The sequence below is a fragment of the Triturus cristatus genome, chromosome 6 (genome assembly GCF_964204655.1).
Source record: "Triturus cristatus chromosome 6, aTriCri1.1, whole genome shotgun sequence".
NCBI lineage: Eukaryota > Metazoa > Chordata > Amphibia > Caudata > Salamandridae > Triturus > Triturus cristatus.
In genome coordinates this window covers 1646171432-1646194070 of record NC_140589.1, presented here as the reverse complement: position 1 = coordinate 1646194070, position 22639 = coordinate 1646171432, and positions in this window count along the sequence as shown.

The window sequence follows — 22639 nt, the reverse complement described above, 5'->3', positions numbered from 1 at the left end:
ATAGTTGCCGCCCTCCCGGTACATGCTACATTAATGTAAATTGCTCATTCTGCGACATCAAAACTACAACTGAAACTCTGGCTTCAAATATGGTCTATTTGATCCTTCCACCATGCATATTCGGAAAGACAACATAGCCGATTCCTTTCAACGACCGGAAGACCTCCAAGGTTTTTTGGATAATCATTCTCCTGTCTCTATGGATACACATAATTCTCCATCTTGAAGCTATCTAGATAGTATTATTATTTGATGTGGTATTACCTGTTTGGTAATTAGTCAGAAGTTTTGATGTTAAGTCAGTAATATTCCTGTTATTCTTAACACAGGTGTACCATCCTCCTCTCTTCTCTCTTCTTGGATGCACGAGTGTGTTTCTTCAATGTTTAAGTATGTTCCTAAAACTTTGTCTTTACTTTTGTTTCCTATTTTTTCTGTCTTCTATGTCCCTTGGCTACTTCTTTGGTCTCTTATAATACTCCTGTCGTATACATATATATATTCACTGAAAAAGCCCATAGGTTTTACAGACGTTATAGTTAGGAATTAGCATTTAAAAAACCTTTGAAATTCACAAAAAAAAACATAGGTTTCAGGGATGTTACAGTTAGTTGGACTTTTGACTCATATAAAACCAGAGAAATTTGCCTGTTATAGTTAGTTGAGCTAACTATAACTCACGCGCCCGCAGTGCACTGCTGATGATGTCACATATTACATCACTCATGACATGGTCAGTGACATCACTGATGAAATCACTGATGACATCTCAAATGACATCACTGATGACATCATCCAGTGAATGTGTGTTTCTGCAAAGTTTAAATATTTTTCATATATATCTATGCCAAGGTGTATTGAAGAATGAGTGCATTTACAAGTGCCTGAAGGAATTATTTAGTAGGTGCGTGACTGACGGTATAAGTGAGTGATTGAACGTGTCTTACTGAATGCATGGGTTAGTGACTACACTGTGTGAAAGTCTGTATTAGTCTCTCAGTTGGTGTGTGAGCAACTGCATGGGTTGCTCAATAGCTACATGAGTATCTATATGGGTTATTGATTTGTTGTCTGAGTATCTGTATGCGTCCCTGAGTGTCTGTATGGATGGGTGGGGGATCTATGACTGTGCATAGATGTCTGAGTGGGTGATTCACTGGTTGTATAGATTCAAATGGCATCTGGGAAGGGCTGTATGGATGAGTTACTGTGTGTATGGGTGTGTTGGTGAGTGAATGAATTTTCAGTAGTATATGTGTGACTAACTACATATGTTTTAAGGCACTATATGTGAGTGTTGGAGTATATAAATGACTATACATGAGAGTAAGTTATTTGAAGAGTTTGTGTATAAATGAGTGTCTGCCTGTATCAGTAATTGTATAAGACAGTAAATATGTGTTAGTATCTCTATAAATAAGTCATATGGTGTGTCTATAAATAACGGACTTGGTGTGTATAACTGTATATATGAGTAAATGGATATGTGATTGATTCTTTGCATTACTGACTAGGTGTGTGAGTAACTCTATGGATGAGCAGCGGAGTGTGACTGCATGTATAGATGTATGAGTGCATATTATACTAGTGTATTGATGAGTAACTACATGTATAAGTGACTGGATGCGTGTGTAGACCTAGGAAACAGTGAGTGGTATGTAGTATATTGTTGTGTGTATAGTTTCAAAAATTGTAGTCTGCATTTTAGAATGGATGTATCAAAGTTTATATTAGGGCATCAGTATGTGCATCAGATTATCACGTGGATGATGTCATCAGTGATGTCATTTGAGATGTCATCAGTGATGTTATCAGTGATGTCACTGACCATGTTATGAGTGATGTAATATGTGACATCATCAGCAGTGCATTGCGGGCGCCCAAGTTATAGTTAGCTCAACTAACTATAACAGGTGAATTTCTCTGGTTTTATATGAGTCAAATGTCCAACTAACTATTACGTCCCTGAAACCTATGTTTTTTTAGTGAATTTCAACGTTTTTTTAAATGCTAATTCCTAACTATAACGTCTGGAAAACATATGTTTTTTTCTGTGACTTTCGAAGGATTTTAAATGTTAAATTCATTTTTTAATGTTTATAAAGCCTATATTTTTTCTAACCCTCTGCGTTGTTTGCGTAGTAGAGCTACGCGTAGCTACGCAAAGTGCACTTCGCACTACGCGAGATACGCGTAGCACTACGTGAACTGCATAGTGCGCTGTTCGCGATGATTGCACAGTGCCGGATGCTTGTCCACACTGTTCAATCATTGAAAACGGCATCTTGCACAGTGCGAGCTGTCATTTTCTGCCACTCGAGTAGATTTTTACTCGAGCGGCAGCTTTCTTAACGCGTACTGGTAGTTTCTCATCGCGAGCAGTAGTGAGCATACGCGACCACTCGCAATGAGAAACCTGACCTCCCCGCGTTGAGAATCTCGCCGGGAGGTTTATTTTCCACGCTCGCGATCGGCAACTTGATGTTGCTGATCGCGAACGAGGAAAATGTCTTGCCGTGATGTCATTTTGCTCGCTCGCGGTCGCCAACTTGAAGTTGAGGACCGCGAGCGAGCAAAAAATGGCAACTACGCTACGCTACACGTTTTTGCACTGTGCTACGTGCAATTCGCGTAGCCCGAAGTAGCACAAACTATGCAAACTACGCGAGCGTAACGTAGTTGTCCACCCAGGGTTAATCTTTTCTATTTTAAAAAAAATATTTTGGAACTCTATTATGCTTCTTTTTTTTAACTTTAAAAATTAAGTAATGTTTTATATCTTACCCCAAAAATATGTATATATATATATATTTTTTTTTAAACGGCACTCCCATACTGGTAGTGTACCAAGCTCCATCACCACGCGAATCCTATCCGCCATAGTGCCAAACTTATAAAGGATGCGCATTTCGTATCCGACGGATTCATGGCAACGTGTACCGCGTAACATCATATATGTATGAGTTTGCACCAGCTGCTACATAGGTATCCGACGGGTACTCAGTACCAAGCCACGTGTTATGTCATGTACGTATGGGGTCGCGCCCGCTGCGCGCTGTGTATGCGATGAGTGCACGCTGCCAGGCCCTGTGTTACGTCATAGACGTATGGTGTTGTGCTGGGTACGCCATTCCCTCGGTTTTTTTATGTCTCAAAAAACTATATCTAAATAACTTTAAACTGTATATGAGAGCAAGCGATAATCTAAAATATTTTAAACATTTATATATTTCTAACTAATAAATTTATATTAAGATAAATATATTTTCTCAAAATCTTGTCGGGTGCGGCCTCCTTGCGCCCTCGACACGCGATTGCCATGTGACCTTAAAAAAAGCATTTGATTCGTTCATAACATTTCCCCCACCCCTTCTGCTGAGAGAACTTTTTTGAAAAGTTTTGTTGCTGTGTACACATATCTTCTACTACACACAACATGCAACGATCATCTTGATCAATATTCATGGTCTGTACATTAGCCTTCCAACTGTGATGGCCATGCATCTCAAACATTACATCTAAAATCAATTGTGTGTTACATGATGCCCCTGGTGTGTGTGTGTGCGCACATTATTATGCTGCCTTTTGATCTGGATATTGCTGGCCTGAAGGGGTATCATCAGCCATGGGCAGAGTGCACATCCTAGATCATATGTGACAAACAGTAAACAGTAATGTGTACATATGTATTGCTGTATTCTCTGTTGTCAGGCTTTACCAGTATAGTAGTGTGTCATATGTGAGACTTTCAGATTCACGTTTGGCATGCATTGCTTGACTATAATGAACGTTATCACCATTTATGACGTAGCCTCACTGCTGATCCTCCCTCCATCCGAGCACATTCACATGTGTGCGCTTCGCGATAGCTAGACTTTCAATAATACCGCACACCATTGACATGAGTGTCTGCACACATCCACAACCTTGATAATGACATGTGATGTTCGCCATTCAATGATTTCGAACAGCATCTCATTAGCGATAGTTGCCGCCCTCCCGGTACATGCTACATTAATGTAAATTGCGCATTCTGCGACATCAAAACTACAACAGAAACACACATAAGTACACTTCCTGACCAAGCAGGAACTGAACAACGCCCAGGTCCCCGGAACTATTATTCACACCCCTACGCTCGCCTGGCGTACGCAAGCCCATCCCACTTTGCGTACGTATAAATACGATAACGACGCCGCCACATGTCCCAGTTCTTCTACACTGCCTCAGGTGATATGGCTGCATCCACCTGGCATATCACAATGCCCAATAAAAAAAGGGATCCATAAGGCGTACACCATCGTCGTAATCAACACTGCACCTGAATTGTGAACACTGCTGCCCGTCATGTTTGAACACACAACAATGACAGCAGGTGAGCAGTGGGGCCTGGGTGCACAGGGGCTGCAATTGAGTGTGATGCTGCGGGAGGTGTGGGGTGCATCAGCCTGGGTACGCAGGTACAAACAAGCGATATTGCCCTGCTTAATAATGTGATCTCTGACCTCATTCAGTCACATCTCTGTCTCATTTTAAGGACCTGCTGGACTGTACTGTAGGCCTGAGTCAGTGAGCAGCGCTACCCTACAGACACGTGTTGAGCGCAGTGCTGCGGGAGGGGTGGGGTGCATCAGCCTGTGTGCAAAGGTGCAAACAACCGATATTACTCTGCATACCGATGTGATCTCTGACCTCATTCCGTCACATCTCTGTCTCATTTTAAGGAACTGCTGGACCGTACTGTAGGCCTGAGCCAGCAAGCAGCGCTGCCCTACAGACAAGTGGTGTTGGCTGTTGGGGCACTGTAGTGAGCTGATTACTAAGTGTACATGCACACAGGCTTGCGCAACTGCATTACACCCGCACATTATGCTTCTACCATGCGCTCTGTTCCATTGTATGTGAACGTTGGCATACCATATTATTATTTAACCTTGTGTATTCTCGTGCACTCCAACTACTGTTTGAACCACGATTACCACTAACAGTTCGAAGATCGTACTTCAAGAAGGAAGGATGCACTCATCTGGTGTTCTCTTAACATTGAAAGAAACCTTCATTTACCTCAAGACGTTTCCAACATTATATTTTTTCTCCCTTTTCAGACACTGGGTTAGTGGAACCAAAATGGGCGGAGCGGGTGCTCACCACGTGATGATGCCCTGGGCATTCTGACGCCTTCTACGATGGTATCAAGACACGGTCCCCGACCGTAGACCTGCTGGGCCACCCTGATAGCGGCACCCCGGAGTTGGAGCTCGCACCGGCACGTCCTTGGACACACCAGTTGTGGCAGGTGAGCAGTCAAGCCTCGGTGCGCAGGAGTTGCAATTGAGCACAGAGCGGAGAAAGGGGCTGGGTGCAGCAGCCTGGGTGTATAGGTGCAGGCAAGCGATGTTGCCATAGATAATAATGTAATCTCTGGCCTCATTCATATCTCTGTTTCATTTTAAGGACATGCTGTACCGCACTCTTTCTCGCGGACCCCAGCGTCCCAGACACACGGGTGATGGGAGGTGAACAGTGAGGGCTGGGTGCAGTAGGCCGGCACTCTGTCTCCTCCTCCCTCTGTTCTTTTCACTCTCCCTCCCCTTCTCCATTCCACCCACTCACTCTCTGTCCCATTCTCACTTTCCTCCGTTCATTCTCACTACCATTCTTTTTCTCTTAGACATGGCACACATACTAATGTTTCTTTTTTGTCTTGCAGATTTTGTACGCTGCTTCCGGAGGAGTCCCACCCACTTCTTTCATGTTTTACTGTTGTTCGTATAAAGTTACATTTCCATTTATTTGTGTTGTATTAATAAAAGTTGTTTTTTTTACCAATAAATAACTGAGTGTATTGGTCTTCTTTTTCTGACAACACTTGTCTGTAGTTTATTGTGAAAATCTGCGGTTGATAGTAGGTTATAAGGGAAATGTTGTTTAATTTTTCGGTGCATCTCCCAAATATAAACCAACAGACTATTACATAAATGAAGCATGGATAATTGTACAACGGCAAGAGTTCTATGAGTGTATCACTTTATAACTCCATGAGTACTGCCCGTATGATTTCAGCACCAAAAGGCACTGCCTAGGGCCACCGAGGCTTCAAGGACTGGTGAGGGCCACCCTGCATATTTAAATAAAGCCCCGGAGGTTGCCAATCCTCGGTCTTGAGTTGGCCTCGAAGCCCCCCGAACAATTCGTAAACAGTACCCAGGGAAGTGTCGATCCCGTAGTCTGCAAAACGTCTCTGTGCCCTCCCGCGCCTAATTTACATGTGAGATTAAGATCCCCAGTGCTGCAGAGACCCCGCAATATAATAATAGGATTGGCCCCGGAACATTACCCACCAGTGGGCTCATTTAAATGAATGGGTGAGACCCGCTTCATTTTTTTTTCCTCAATTTTTACCATCCGGTTGCGCTTTATTGAAACAATACAAGGTTTTCCTCCTCTCGCTTCAACAAGGCAAACAAGAATTTACTATCACAGGGTGCAAGCAATGCTCCCGCCCGGTAATGGCAAACATAAATGTTCTGTTCTTGCACACCCCGGGACATTGTATGACCTGCGCCTGGGAGGTGCCGCTCCAGGGGACCATGATGCTTTGTTTAATGCATTACTACAGAATTAGTATAAACGCATACTAACACTACTTGCACACGTGTGGTACAGCAACCAGAGTGTAGTGAAGAGGCAAAGGAAGCCCAAATCATAAAAATATACATCACTTTACAACAATCAGCTCGGTGTGATCCCCAAGTCTTCACACCGGTAGGCGTAGTACTTTGTTTCCCACTTCCGGTATAGTAAACACACACTAGTTTGCTTCCCACTGCCTGTATGGTTTAAACGCCTACTAACACTACTTCCACAGGTATCCTACAAACACTACAGCACATCACTTTATAGCAATGACCTGCCAGTTTAGGCTCTAGGTTTCATACCCGACTGTAGCAGCATCTCATCTCAGCACCATGTCACTCTAAGCAACACTGCACTTTCAGACTGGTAGGTGTGACTACTTCGCTTCGCACTCCCACACAGTGGTTACAGTGCTCCTATCCTCCTGTGTCCTACTCTTTTTGCCCTTTTTCCCCCTTACTTGCTTCAATGGAATCACAAAATGGCGGCCAACACTTATTAGTTGCAACCGCTCGCAGCGCTCGCAACCAATAAGCAGCAAGCTCGTGCTCGTAACGCCTCAGCCAATCAGATGGCAGAATTCCCAAAAATCTATAACTGTTATTTTCGATAATTCTCCAAAACTACTAAACGGATTTACACCAAATAAACAAAAGCGTGCTATCTAGACCAATACCCTTCTCCCTTCCAAATTTGGGGCAATTCCATTCACCCGTTCGACCTGTAGCCTTGTCTAAAGTTTCCTATGGAAATTAACATGGAGAAAACATGTTTTGGGACTCCCCTTTTTTCTTGGTCCCCCCTTGGTGAATCACCCCCAAACGTCCCACATAGGAGCTGATATGAACAAAGAATTTGTTTAGGAAATTTCATGAAGATTCATCAAACGACACCAAAGTTATAAGCAAAACAATAAATGCTCTTGCTATGGAAACTTAGTCCTAACTATAACTACCTACTGGCGACCACCAGTAGGTAATATATATATATATATATCTATGTAAGCTCCCAAAGTTGCACCAGCAGCCAGGTCACTCGCAGGCGGGTGCTGTAGCGTGGCGGTGCCCCACGTAAAAATGCAGCTCCCAAAACTCTCGTTTATCGACTTTCACTTGCTTGGTTGAAACATATGCAACCGCGCGGTCTCATCAATGAGACACTGATGAAGATTTATTCGAAACGCGTCTGTCTTGCTATTTGATTTCTGCCGAAATAAAAGAATAATCGATACGGAAACCCTCCTGTGAGTGCTTAACTCTGTTCGATAAACGAGAGTTTTGGGAGCTGCATATATATATCTATATACATATACATATACCCCAGAACCCCTCCAGCATGCTGAAAGGAAGAGGCCGCACAAGGGATCCAGGTAAGGGCTTTATTGGACAGCAGAAAAAGCGTGATGCATTTCGGCCGTGTGGCCTTGCTCAGACGCGGCTGCTCACCAAGAACATAGCCACGCCTTCTCCTTTAAATGGTACTGCAGTCTCCCATTGGTGGGAGCACCCTCCATCCCCAGTCATGTGCTCGCCCACCAAGTGCAGCGCTGTACTGCAACTCCCAAGATGCTTTATTTTCGGGCAGGTGTTGCGTGGGGAATCAAATTTGAAACCAAAGTGGCTGGTATACTGCAGGGCAAGGCGTGGTGAACCCGGTTGTAGTAAGTCCTGAAGCCTCCCTGGGTCCCCGCATATGTTTCAACCAAGCAAGTGAAAGTCAGTCCGGCTGTAAGTTGACTGTAATAAGCCAATTAACTGCGTGAAGTCACGAGCTGCCAACCGGCAGCAAGCCATGCTGAATAAACACTGCGAGGTGTGCTGGTGTCAATCCAATCCCTTGGAGAACGACGAAACCTGCAGATGCAGAAGCCAGTGTGGACACCTGCCAGCTTGCGAAACGGGGCCTCTTAACGCGCCTCTGGCTGGCGTGACAAATATCCCAGAACCCCTCCAGCATGCCGAAAGGAAGAGGCCGCACATGGGATCCAGGTAAGGGCTTTATTGGACAGCAGAAAAACATATATATATATATATAGTCACTGAAAAAACCATAGGTCTCACACACGTTATAGTTAGGAATTAGCATTTAAAAAACCTTGCAAATTCACTGAAAAAACCATAGGTTTCACACACGTTATAGTTAGCTGGACATTTCTCTCGTAAAAAACCATTGAAATTCCCCCGTTAGTAGTTAGTTCAGCTAACTATAACTCGCGCACCCGCAATCCACTGCTGATGACGTCACATATTACATCACTCATGACATGGTCAGTGACATCACTCATGACATCACTGATGACATCTCAAATGACATCACTGATGACATCACTGGTGACATCATCCATTGAGTATGTGTTTCTGAACAATTTAATATGTTTAATATATATAGGGAAAGGCCTGTTGAAGAATGAGTGGGTGAACAAGTTTGTAAATGTATGCTTTTCTTTGGTGCGTAACTGACTCTATAATTGAGTCATTAAATGTATCTTACTGCAGACTAGTGACTAAACTGTGTCAATGTCTGTATGTTTCTGTCTGTTGGTGTATAAGTGGCTGCATGGTTTTGTGAATAGCTATATGAGTGTCTATATGGGTTATCGATTGGTTGTCTGAGTATCTGTATGGGTGCCTGAGTGTTAGTGTGGGTAGGCTGTGTGTGACTCTGTGCATAGATGTGTGAGTGGGTGATTCTGTGGGTGCATGGTTTTAAGAGTGCATCTGTGATGGACTGTATGGTTGAGCGAGTGTATGTATGGGTGTGTTAGGGATTGAATGTATATCTCAGTGGTACATTTGTGACTAACTACATATGTGAAAGGCAGTATATATGTGTGTAAGAGTATATAAATGGCTAGATGTGAGAATGTGTGATTGTGACAGTGACCTTATGGATGAGAGTGTGCTTTTGTCAATGATTCTAATAGAGCATAAAAATGTGATACTATTTTTGTGAGCAAGGGAACTTGAGTGTGTATAACTGCATAGGTGAGTAAATGGCAGTGTGATTATTTGTATGAATGACTAGGTGTGAGAGTACCTCTATGGATGATTGGTAGTGTGTGAGTGTCTATATAGGTGTGTGTATAAATTCATATGATACTTTTTTATGGAGTGACTGTAACTATGAGTGACTTTACAGGTGAGTGTGTGGAGGTGTATGAAGACCTAAAAGTTAATATGTGGGTATGCAGTTATTGGTATTGCATTATTTATGGATATGAGAATGGAACTCTGTAATTTTGAGTTGGTATATCAAAGGTTTTATAAGGGTGTGAGAAGATGTGGTAATTTATCACATTGATGACGTCATTAGTGATGTCATCAGTGATGTCATTTGAGATGTCATCAGTGATGTCATGAGTGATGTCACTGACCATGTCATGAGTGATGTAATATGTGACGTCATCAGCAGTGGATTGCGGGTGCGCGAGTTATAGTTAGCTGAACTAACTATAACGGGGGAATTTCAATGGTTTTTTACGAGAGAAATGTCCAGCTAACTATAACGTGTGTGAAACCTATGGTTTTTTCAGTGAATTTGCAAGGTTTTTTAAATGCTAATTCCTAACTATAACGTGTGTGAAACCTATGGTTTTTTCAGTGAATTTGCAAGGTTTTTTAAAAGCTAATTTCTAAATATAATGTGTGTGAAACCTATGTTTTTTTCTGTGTCTTTCCATGGTTTTTTGAATTCTAATTCCTAACTAGTGTGTGAAACCTATGGTTTTTTCATTGAATTTGTTTATTTTTTTACATCATTATTTTCTTTTCCTTTTTTCCTTTAAACACTATTCTACCTATGTATATATTCATGGTTTTAATGCATTCTTCAATATAGAAAGATTCACCTTTTTTAAATAAATGGTTAGATATAGTTGTATAACATAGTTAATATCTTCAACAAACCTTTATCTTTTTTTTATTTTTTTATTTTTTACATTTTTTTACCGTGCGCGTACGGTAAGCTTACCGTAAGCGCACGCTGCGCTTTATGTACGATGAGCGTACGTAATATTTATACTCCGTTTGCGCATGCTTACGCAATTTGCGTACGTGTCCATACTTCCTATGCGACGCGTAAGCGCATGCTTCACACGCGCGCGCGCTCATTACGCGGAAGTGTACGAGCGTGCCTGTAATGCGCATGCGTGCGTGCGCGTGTCTTTCGTACGCACATGCGTACTTTTACCGTACGTGCTCGGTAAGCTTATCGTGCGCGTACGGTTGGTCATGTGATCAAGAAACAACACTTTTGATTGGTTTAAACTACTTTCAGTTCCAGAATCTTCCTACACCACACCCATTCCCCTCATTACTGCTTGTGATTCTCTAGGAGAAGGAGCTGAATTGTCTTTGGGATACAATGGCAGAGCAGCAGACCTCTTCTGAGAGTGAGCAGGGCAGCAGCATCATCAGACAGAGAAGGAGGAAACAAAAGAATTATTTTGTTTGGGAGTATTTCACTTTTCCAGAGGGGCAGTAAAAGGTAAATGCTCCATTAGTCACCTGCTCACTTTGTGAGCGTGTCTTATCTAGAGGTAACCCAAGGAAGAAGTATTCCTTTGGTAATCACACTATGACGAGACACATTAGGGATGTACATCCCAGGACTTTTGCTCGACATACTGAAGCAAACCCTTCAGTAAGTCACCCGAGCACACCCGCAGAAGCTCAGCCGAGTACATCTTCGGCAGCTCAGCCGAGCCCTTCCTCTGCGGTGGGAGCATCACCCTCTTCTGCTCCTCTGGAAACGAACCCTCGATTTCAGAGGGTACAAATGAGGTGCACCACATGTTATGGTCTAATTGTTCATGGGGAGACCAGTGTTTCCCTAATAAACAATGAGATAGACCAGCACATCTGTGGTCCTTGTTAATATTCCCATTCTTTCTTTCCTCTGTCCCTGTATTAACACAACGGCTCTTTTAAGAGCCAACCTTACCTCACAACTTTTTTAAAAAAAAATTAATTAATTTTTGTATTTTTTTTTCCCGTTCGCGCATTTTTTATTTTTATTTTTTAAACCCCCAAATTTTTTTTTTACCCTACAAGGTCCTTGAGGGAGTAAAACGGAAATGAGAAAAGCAGACAGAGGAGAAGTGAAAAAAGGGGAGCATGAAACTAAATGTGTGATAAATACAGAAATTTCACACTTACCTGACCAACAAAATAACTTATTTATTAATAAAACCATCATATTTATAAAAACAAAGCTGACCCTTTCCTACAAATGCCATTCCTACAGAACCGGACCAACACAAATAAAATCTCTGACAACAATTCCTGTGTGCACACAGACTCATGGTTTGATTCTAGGCACAAAACAGTATTCCTCAGTGATACCAGTACACCTTAACTTATGATGAAAACATACTCCATAATATTTTACAAGTTCAAGACAGTTAAATATCTCCCAAACCACAAAATGTAAAACATAACTTTTAAAGAAGAATCACAATTCTAATATTTATATCAAAAATCACCACATACATCCCCTCTCAAACATATATCTCACCTTTAAAATTAGTTAGTTGAGAAAGAAATGTGGCACTCCAACAGCAGATTATCAGAGTCAGAATCTCTGAGCTGTACACCTCTCTCCTCCCACCAGAACCAGTAAATGGCAATGTTTCCCTCACTTTTTTCACACATATACATGTTAATTACAAATCTCAGTGCTTCCAACATTTTTTCAAATGAAATCACACATTTCTATTGGTTGAAAACTTCAACCCCTTTCCAAATGAACCCTTCCCCCAACTTCACTTCTGCCTGCTACCATAGCAACAGCTCATGGAACACTGGTGTGAGCAGAGAGGTCAGAAGTTCAGCACACAATGTTTCAAATCCAAAGAGCAAGAGTGCTTGACTGTTCAAACCTAACAGCAAATCCAAACTAATGTTCTGTTAGAACACATTTTTCACAACCAATGCAAAACATGCTTTTATAATTGTAAACATACAGCCTAGATTTTAGTGTAGAATGGTTTGAAACAGCCAATGAGTTCTTTTCATTAAAAAAATATGTATGCCTCCATTTTACAACTGTCTTTCATTTCATATCGCCATTCTACTGAAAGACACCTCCTGAGTGCATCCAGATCTCCTTGAAAGATGTTCATAGTGTGGATTGTAGGTCACAGCTATGTCTTCTGGAGTGAAAAGTATGCAGAAAAAAGAGGTATGGTGAGAGACCTTGCTTTGCCAAATGTAGACATTAAATGGATTGGTCAGAGAGGGTTAAAGTGGCACCAATTAATGCCTTTGGTGAAAACCTTTCTACATCTCCCACAGCCTAACCTTATTATTGTGCACTGTGGTGGAAATGACCTAGGCACTTTAACTGGGGTAGGTCTAGAAATGTTTGTTAAGGACACCTTTGTGCAATTGATGTCGCTTTTTCCTCAATCTGCCTTTGTATATTCTAATATATGCCAAAGGCAAAAGTGGAACTGGTCCAACCAATTTTGTCCACAGATTGACAAAGCAAGAAAGCACGTCAACAAATCTATTTCTGCTTTCCTCAGAGACTATGGTATGGGTTCTATATACCACAACAATTTGCGTTACAACATGTAAGGCATTTATAGAGGAGACGGTGTACATTTCACTGATGAAGGCAACAGAGTCTTCCTCTTGAACTTTAGATTCTGCATCGGTACTTACTTGTAGGTACCACAAAAAAACACTTCATAAACATAACGGCTCTTTTTAGAGCCCCCTAATATCTAAACACTTAAATTTGATTTTTACTTCTATTTTTTTTATTGTTTTTTTTCTGCCGTGCGCGTACGGTAAGCTTACCGTACGCGCACCCCGCGATTTTTTAAAAAAAAATTTAAATGTATTTTTCATACTTTTGGGACCTTCTTGGACCCCCTGACAAATGCTAGGGGGTCTGCAACTCTCTTCGTTGCCCCCTTTTCACGTTCTCCTCCTTTGTTTATCAGTGTGAGACACACAAAATGGCGGCCGACACTTCCTGATTTCGACCGATTCGAATGTTTACAGTCATGTAACCACCAATCAGAATTAAGCTCGCGCACGGCAGCGTGCGCGTACGGTAAGCTTACCGTACGCGTTCGGAGCGCGCTTATAGATATATATATTGATGCTATTTTCTCAGGAAATACTGAACAGATTTACACCAGACCTGCAAAAGGCACATCCAAGACCTGAGGACTACCTCTCTGCCAAATTTCAAGTAATTCTGTTCAGCCGTTCGGGCTGTAGCTTGGACTAAAGGTCCTATGGAAAAATGCATGGGGAAAACACTTTTTGGGACCCCCCCCTTTTTCTCAGCCCCCGCTGGACGAATTCCCCCGAGACTTTCAGGGTCGGAGCGGAGCGGAGTGCCCCACCTATTTTGACAATTTCGCGAGGATTCGTCAATCGGCGCCAAAGTTATTCAAAATAGAATGTTGCGGATTTCCTATGGAAACACGGTCCTAACTATAACTATCTACTGGCGACCGCCAGTAGATAATATATATATATATATATATATATATATATATATATATATATATATATAGAGACAAAGTCCTGAACTCCCCAGTAAGACAAAGGGAGCTGAAAGCAGGTAAGGACCTCTTCACCACGCACAATGCTGACGTCCAAAAGTAAAGACAGCAAACGATTCCAAATTTTTCAATTCTGACGTTTTATTACATTGTCAGACAAGTGTCCGCCTCAGACGCGTTTCGATCGCCTCCGCGATCTTGATCACCTGACGCGCTGGTGCCGGACCATCCAATTTAAAATAAGATTCACCCAATCACGATGCTCAGTGTTAATAGACATAACTGAAATACTGCAACTTAGAGTGTGTTTACTTAAAGAGATGCCGAAAATCAGTCGGAAACAAAAGTAACCGGGTTAATGGAACAAGTTGATACATAAAATGCAACAAAACAATTCATAGAAAATGAAATACACGGCTAGTGCCCCTGAATGCTAGAATGTTAATTCTCAAATCCTAACCACGGCTTGCATGTTTCAGAAAGAAACGACAACAATAATTCATTTCTTATCCACAAATAACACACTCTAAATGACAAAAGTTGGAGGAAAAAAATAAAAATTAAAAAGCATAAATAAGGATGAAGAAAATTAATAAATGCAAGAAAGGAAGAAAAACAAAAAAACTAGAGCAGGAAGCATTAGAGTGAATACTCATACTGTAAGAGACTGCCAGTCACAGAAAAACCGCTAGATTGAAGTTGTAAGTGCTGTTGGAATAACCACATTAAGAATAAAGATAAACAACCCCAAAAGAAACATATTTCACAGAAAGTTATGCAAATCCTCACTCGTGTTCATCCCATTCGGCATCTTAGTATCTAATAATAGGATGAAGGAGGATTCTAGCTGGCGTAATTGTTTCTCTCTGTTGCCCCCCCGAATTGAAGGTGGTACCGCCCCAATCACAAAGTAAGTCAGGTCACTGACCTTATTATCATGAATGGCTTTGAAATGACGTGCAACGGGATATGTGGGGTCCGAGTTTACAATCGCACGAAGATGTTGTAAGATGCGGTTGAAAACCGGTAGTTTAGTACTCCCCACATATCTTAAGTGACAGGTACACTCTAACACGTAAACCGCAAAATCAGTGCGGCACGTGAAATGTTGTTTTATTTGTACCGGAACATTGCTAAATGCAGTGCAATATTCAGAAACATTAATTCCGAATTTGCACGCACGGCATGAAGCACATTTGAAAAAGCCAAAGCGTGTTAGCCACGTGATCTTTTCCGTGACTTCAGGATTGGATTTAACCAACGCATCCCTCATTGAGGGTGCTCTCCTGAAAGTGATGTCGGGTAGATTGGGCAGTAGAAATTTCAGAGTCATATCGGTTAAAACAATAGGCCAGTGCTTGTAAATAATATGTCGCAGGCTTTTGTGTTGTTTACAAAACGTGGTAATGAGTCTGATGGGTTGAATGACCTCTGTGTCCACCTCCAAACTAGGACAAATAATTTGAGGCTTTCTGGCATTAAGGCAGATTTCCCGAGAGCAAAGATTGGCTTTGTCAAGGGCTTTTTTAAGGTTGTCCGGTTTGTACCCACGGGCAAGGAACCGATTAGTAGCCTCCTGTTGGCATTGTTCTAAATCACATTGACGGCTACAGATGCGACGTAGACGGAGATATTCCCCGTAGGGTATGCTACGTATGAGATGTGGTGGGTGTGCTCTGCTGGCATGTAAGATGGAGTTGCCAGCAGTGGATTTCCTATGAAGTTTGGTTTCTATGTGTTGGTCCATAATGAACACTTCCACATCTAGGAACTCCACTCTCTCAGTGCTAATAGTAGCCGTAAATTGTAAATTCATTGAGTTGTTGTTAATAGAAGCTACAAATGAGGAGGCCTCCTCTTTGGAACCTTCCCAGACGATAAAAATATCGTCTATGTATCTGCCATAATACCGGATGTGTGCATCCCATATGTCTTTGTGGTTGGCCCTGAGGACATGTTCCTCCCACCACCCAACCAAAAGGCAGGCATAGGTTGGAGAGAAACATGCCCCCATAGCCACCCCCTCAACTGTTTGTATAGTACTTTATTGAACAAAAATAGGTTGTTATTGAGACAAAGCTCAATCATTTGAAGGAGCATGGTGTTGTGGTCTTTGAAGTTAATGGAACGGGAATCTAGAAAATGTTTGACAGCATTTAACCCCTGGGAATGTAAGATACTGGTGTAAAGGGAGGCTATGTCAAGTGTAATTAAAACAAAAGTAGATTGCCAGCCAATTGCCTTGATTTTAGTTAAAAAATCCCCCGTGTCCTTAATGAAGGACGGCAAAGCGGTCATATGGGGTTGGAGAAAGTAATCTACATATTTAGACATAGCTTCCAAAAGGTTATTCCGTGCAGAGATAATAGGTCTGCCTGGTACCGGATGAGTACCCTTGTGGACCTTAGGAATAAAGTAAAGGGTAGCTGTAGTTGGGAAATCATTTTTGAGGAACAGATATTCATTCTTTGACAAGAGTCCCATTCTTTTCCATTGAGCTAATAGGGAGGACACAGATTTCTTAATCTCACCCAAATGATCCCGACCTACTTTGCTGTAACAATTAGTGTCGGACAGATGGCGTTGTGCCTCTTGTAAGTAATCTTCTTTGGGCCAGAGAACTATGTTCCCGCCCTTATCAGCACCCATCACCACAATTTGACCATTCCCACGAATTTTTTTGATCAGCGCCCAATAATTTCTCATCTTTGCATTTATTTGTCTACATTTGGAAAAAGTGGACAGATTGAGACTTTTGAGGTCACTGATTACCATGTCACTGAACACATCAACAGAGTCCTTGGGCATCATTGGATAAAAACTTGAAGGAGGACGAAATGGACTGGCAGCCGCCAATCCTGTGTTAATTCCTTCCACTTGTTCCGGTACAGTACCAGATACAGTAAAGTCCGAACTCTCCTTAGCCAAGGATTGCATGATTTGAAGTGTCTCAGAGTCCCGAACTTGCAGTGGATCCAATAGCAAGTCAGAAGAGGTGGCCGTATTCATAGATTTATTCAATTGGAAGAATTTCTTGAGTTTAATTTTTCGAATGAACTTGTAAACATCTATGCGAGACTGTTTGTATGAAAAATTGGACTCCGGACAGAATGATAGCCCCAATTTTAGCAGTTGTTGCTCAGCATTTGTTAACACAATGTCCGTCAAGTTGATAATTGTGTTATCCTGTGGTTCTAGCGTTTCCATCTCCGTCCTCCTCTGCCCCTGCTTGATGGTTTTGAGGCGGCATTTGCGCCTCTCTCTCCGCCGTTTGCTGCGGTTGTTTGACTTTGAGGATTTCTGGGGCGGAGGGTTGCTCGCCTGTCCATAGTTAAAAAATTAAGCTCCTCCCCCAAAGTATGTCTGATGGCCACTGTACTAGATGTGACCCCTGTACTGGGACCTTCATCCGAGTCTCCACTAGTGAGAGAATTGACATCAGAGTCCACTGGAGTACCAGAGTTGTCATTGCTAGCATTATCACGATTCCCTTGGACTTGCTCCGTGAGGGCTTTCCTTTTTACGTTGTCGAATTTGCGGGAAAACGTGAAAACCCTTCCCGCCAGATAATCGTCACGGTCCCTGACGAACTTGAAGGCTTTGCGGGTTTTGATAGTCTCTTCATACTGTTTCAGTTTGTTGGCTATCAAGACTCTGCCTTTAGCAATGGTATCCTTTTGGTCATGAGCATCAAGAATTTGATTTAATTCGTTAATCTCTTTAAGAATCCTCTCTCTGTCAATTACAGCGTACTTGATCAGGATGTGAACCATGTTCATAGAGGCTTGGAGATTATTCGTGGCCCATTCAGAAAGCATCTCAGGGTGCGGATTTTCATACGATGGTGCAATCATGACTCGCAGCCCCCGTGGCACCCTGCCTACATCACGATACTTCTCAAGGGACTTGCTCTCCCACCATTTGGATAGCTCGGTTTTCTGAAGTTTCTCCAATTTCCTCAGTAAACTTCTTACATCGTTTGTATTTCCCTCATGGGTTAGCGATTCACTTGTAACATTGGCAGTCGGTAAATCAACAAATAGCGCTTCCGCTGCAGCCTCCCGGTCACGCAGCGCGTCCTGGGCTGACATTGAAAGCTAACAAGCTTGAAGTGCGTTAGATAAATGGAACCGCTACTTTGCTGGTCAAGGACGAAAAATTCAAATTTAAAGCAACGGCAAGGATCTCCCAACCCGTTAAATGACCTCTTTGAGAACAGTGTCCCACTCCTTACCGGCGACTGAAGAGAGCCATCCGGGGTCCGCCGACTCCAGAGAAACAAACTTCCTCGCCTGGCTTACGGAGACATGCTGCAACACTGTAGCGAGGCACGGGGGGCGTGACCAGATTACTCCTTCCGAGTCACGTAGTATCACAGAAGTGATGTCCGGCCAAACACGAACACGCCACTTGACAGGGAGAGGGTCCAAAAATCCGGAGTTCAGCCGATATCCGGAAGAAATTGTATAGAGACAAAGTCCTGAACTCCCCAGTAAGACAAAGGGAGCTGAAAGCAGGTAAGGACCTCTTCACCACGCACAATGCTGACGTCCAAAAGTAAAGACAGCAAATGATTCCAAATTTTTCAATTCTGACGTTTTATTACATTGTCAGACAAGTGTCTGCCTCAGACGCGTTTCGCTCGCCTCCGCGATCTTGATCACCTGACGCGCTGGTGCCGGACCATCCAATTTAAAATAAGATTCACCCAATCACGATGCTCAGTGTTAATAGACATAACTGAAATACTGCAACTTAGAGTGTGTTTACTTAAAGAGATGCCGAAAATCAGTCGGAAACAAAAGTAACCGGGTTAATGGAACAAGTTGATACATAAAATGCAACAAAACAATTCATAGAAATATATATATATATTCACTGAAAAAACCATAGGTTTCAGGGGCGTTATAGTTAGCTGGACTTTTCACTCGTACAAAACCATTGAAATTCCCCCGTTATATTCAGTTCAGCTAACTATAACTTGCGTGCCCGCAATGCACTGCTGATGACGTCACATATTACATCACTCATGACATGGTCAGTGACATCACTCATGACATCACTGATGACATCTCAAATGACATCACTGATGACATCATCCTTGTGATAGAGTGGCAGACCTCCTCTCCCCCTAACGGCACTAACATCTAAAGCAACTGAGGTGTCTCAGACTAATGAAACTGCGCGACAGCCAATGAGATTAGTATTAACATTTAATCGTCAACATCAAACCTTGCGCAAAATAGTGAATACAAACTGGGCACTGGTGCTCAATGACCCAGTACTAGTTAGTTGTTTGACAGCTACTCCAAGTATTTCCTACAGGAAATCTCGCTCCATGAGCAATGCTCTGGTAAAAAGTAGTCCAGAGGTGACTTTGGCAAAGAATTGGCTGAGCTGCAGGACTGGCTTTTATAAATGCGCCACTTGTAAAGCCTGTAAACAGGGTGTTAACACCAAAACATATACCACTCCTTTCAAACCAAAACCTGTTGCCATCACCAAGTCCCTCAACTGCAAAACTGAATTTGCAGTATACGTGCTGGAGTGTCCGTGAGGCCTGCGCTACGTGGGAAGCATGAAGCTGCAGGTCCACAAACGGATACTCCAGCACATGAGGGCCATAAACAACAAAGATGCCGCCTATCCGGTGGCAACATTTCCAGGAACATCATGACAGCAATTCATGAAGTACTTTGCTGTGGACACTCTTGCCTCTTAGAAGGGGTGGTAACAGCGAATATCTTCTCAGGAAACTTGAAACGAAATATATTCTGGAGCTTAACAGCAAAACACCCCATGGTCTGAACATTAGTGAGGATTTTTTCACCTGCCTATAACCCTGTTCCCACATCCAGTATCTTTTAGCTGGCATCAGCACCGCTTCACTGACACTATAATGAAAATTATTTTCTTTTAAAAATATTTTTTTATTTTTTCATCTCACATCTTAGAATGACGGCAGTGATTCAAAGAGGGTTAGAGCACGTTTTTTATATATATATATTTTTTTAGCACTAGCATTGTATATCAGAAAGGTTATTCATGATCATTGGCCCACTGGGGCAGTACTCTTTGAATTTATGACAGTTAACCAATAGAGCATATGTGCAATTTAGCTTCAAACTTAAGTGTAGCAAGCATGAACAGATGTACTATCAACAGGTTTTATGACAGATTTTTTTAGAAGGGTCTTGATGACCTCTAATTAATAAGACATTTTATATATTTATATATAATTTTCTTTTATGTATTTTTTTTGCCAATTTTTTTAGTACTGTCTGTGCAATAACATCATAATCTAATAACTTATTTTTTTTATTTCTGTCATGCCTCTGCTTTAAATATTTATGACTTGATGAATATTCATATATTTATTTATATTGCCTACTTTGCACATATTTATTGTAGTCACATAGGTGACATGATTTTTTTGAATGCTCTTAGGTACCTGGTACATTATCATTCATACATGAATTGTACCTTCTATGTCTATGATGCACGTGAGATTGTTTTGCACTATCACTTTAAAAATGAAAAAATGATTCTGAAACGCGTCATGTGATCAAGGCCTCGGAGGAGGCTGAAACGCGTCATGGTGGAGGTGTAGGCGTTCTTTGAATAAACCCGTTCTATGCACTGAATCTGGGTCTGCCTTCTCGTCTTACGTGGCGTGAAGCACTGTGGATATATATTATCTACTGGCGGTCCCCAGTAGATAGTTATAGTTAGGACCGAGTTCCCATAGCAAATCTGAAAATTCTATTTTGAATAACTTTGGCGCCGGTTGACTTATCTTCGTGAAATGTACAAAACTAATGGGGCGCTCCGCTCAGCTCCTACCCTGAAAGTCTCGGGGTGATTCGTCAAGCGGGGGCCGAGAAAAAAGGGGGTCCCAAAACACGTTTTCCCCATGCATTTTCCCATAGGACCTTTAGTCGAAGGTACAGCCCGAACGGCTGAACAGAATTACTTGAAATTTGGCAAAGAGGTAGTCCTCAGGTCAGGCATGTGCCTTTTGCATATATGGTGTAAATCCGTTCAGTAGTTCCTGAGAAAATCAAAAGTAAAATCACATATATATCTGGGCGGAGCCTAACCACACATCTCATCGTGAGATCTGATTGGCTGTCAGCACTTCATCCAAGAAGTGTTGGCAGCCATCTTGGGACCAATATACATGATAGCACCTCATTAAAAAGCATTGCAGCTAATAGAAGGTTTTAAGACTTTAGTTACATTATAAATCATTTGTTGATGGTACCATACTCATTTTAGGAATTGTGGTGAGTTCTAAGGTGATTTTACCATGTGAAAAAGCCTTCTGCTGTGATATCATGAATCATGTTTGAGAGAAAACTATTTTCTCATGCTTTTCCCACAGAGGTTTGGAAGGTGATCTATAAGCTAAACTGAGAGCATATTTTCTGTAAATTCACATTATCTTTCTCAGTCATGTGAGAATGAAGTCTGACATTCTCAGTAAAACATGTACATCCAACAAGGGCAGAGACTGTCAGTTGATTCATTTGTGTTCTACTGCAGCTTCCCAGAGTGTTCTAAAGAACAACTAGAGCGCTAACAGTCCTACTGATGACAAACGTATAGCACACCTGAAGCCATCTTGGTTGGCATAAAGTGGTAACTCTTAAAACATTTAATTTAAAAAGGAACAAAATGAGGGGGTTCATTTTGCCATAGAAAATATGATTAGTGCTGCAGAAAGAAAAATTAGGGCACATTTTGAGTGACTTCTCAAATCCTCTTCTATTTCATTAAAAAATTCTGACATGCAGACTGAAACATGCACTTTCAATACCAGCAGCAGACTTCCCTGGTGAGCAGTAGCTTTACTACAGTGATCTAATAAGCAACTAGAGTGTTAACATTCTGAATTGATGGCAAATGTGTGACACATCTGAATTAACCCTGGGCGTAGTTCGCGTAGCCGCGCTTCGCGATGCTTCGCGAAGATGTCATTGCACTACGCGACCTTCGCGTAGCTTTGCGAGCTTGCGTAGTTGCTTGTGGCAACCTGTTCACGAAGGCTTTTTCATGTTCGCGAGCGCGGTAAGCATGTTTGGGGAGCTGTTTGCATGCTCGGGGGATATATCTCGCGATCTTACCCATGCGGTCGCCAATGGGCGCGGCCATCTTGTTTTTCTATTGTCCCGCCCGCTCGCGAGGCCTTATTTCCTGTTCCGGGTCGCGGATAGCGTGTTCGCGATGTGCATTGACGTGTTCGGGAGCGCATTTTACTTGTTCGCGATGAATAGTACATGTTCGCGAGAAATATCGCGCAAACTTACCCACGCGGTCCCGAATGGGCGCGGCCATCTTGTTTTTCACTCTATGCTATGGTTCTGGGCCTACTTTTGTATCCTCCCTTTATCTTTGCCATCCTTTGTCTTTAAAACATTTTTTCTGACTTTTTTTAATTATTATCTATCTCTCTCTTTGCCTAAGTTTATATTTTCCATT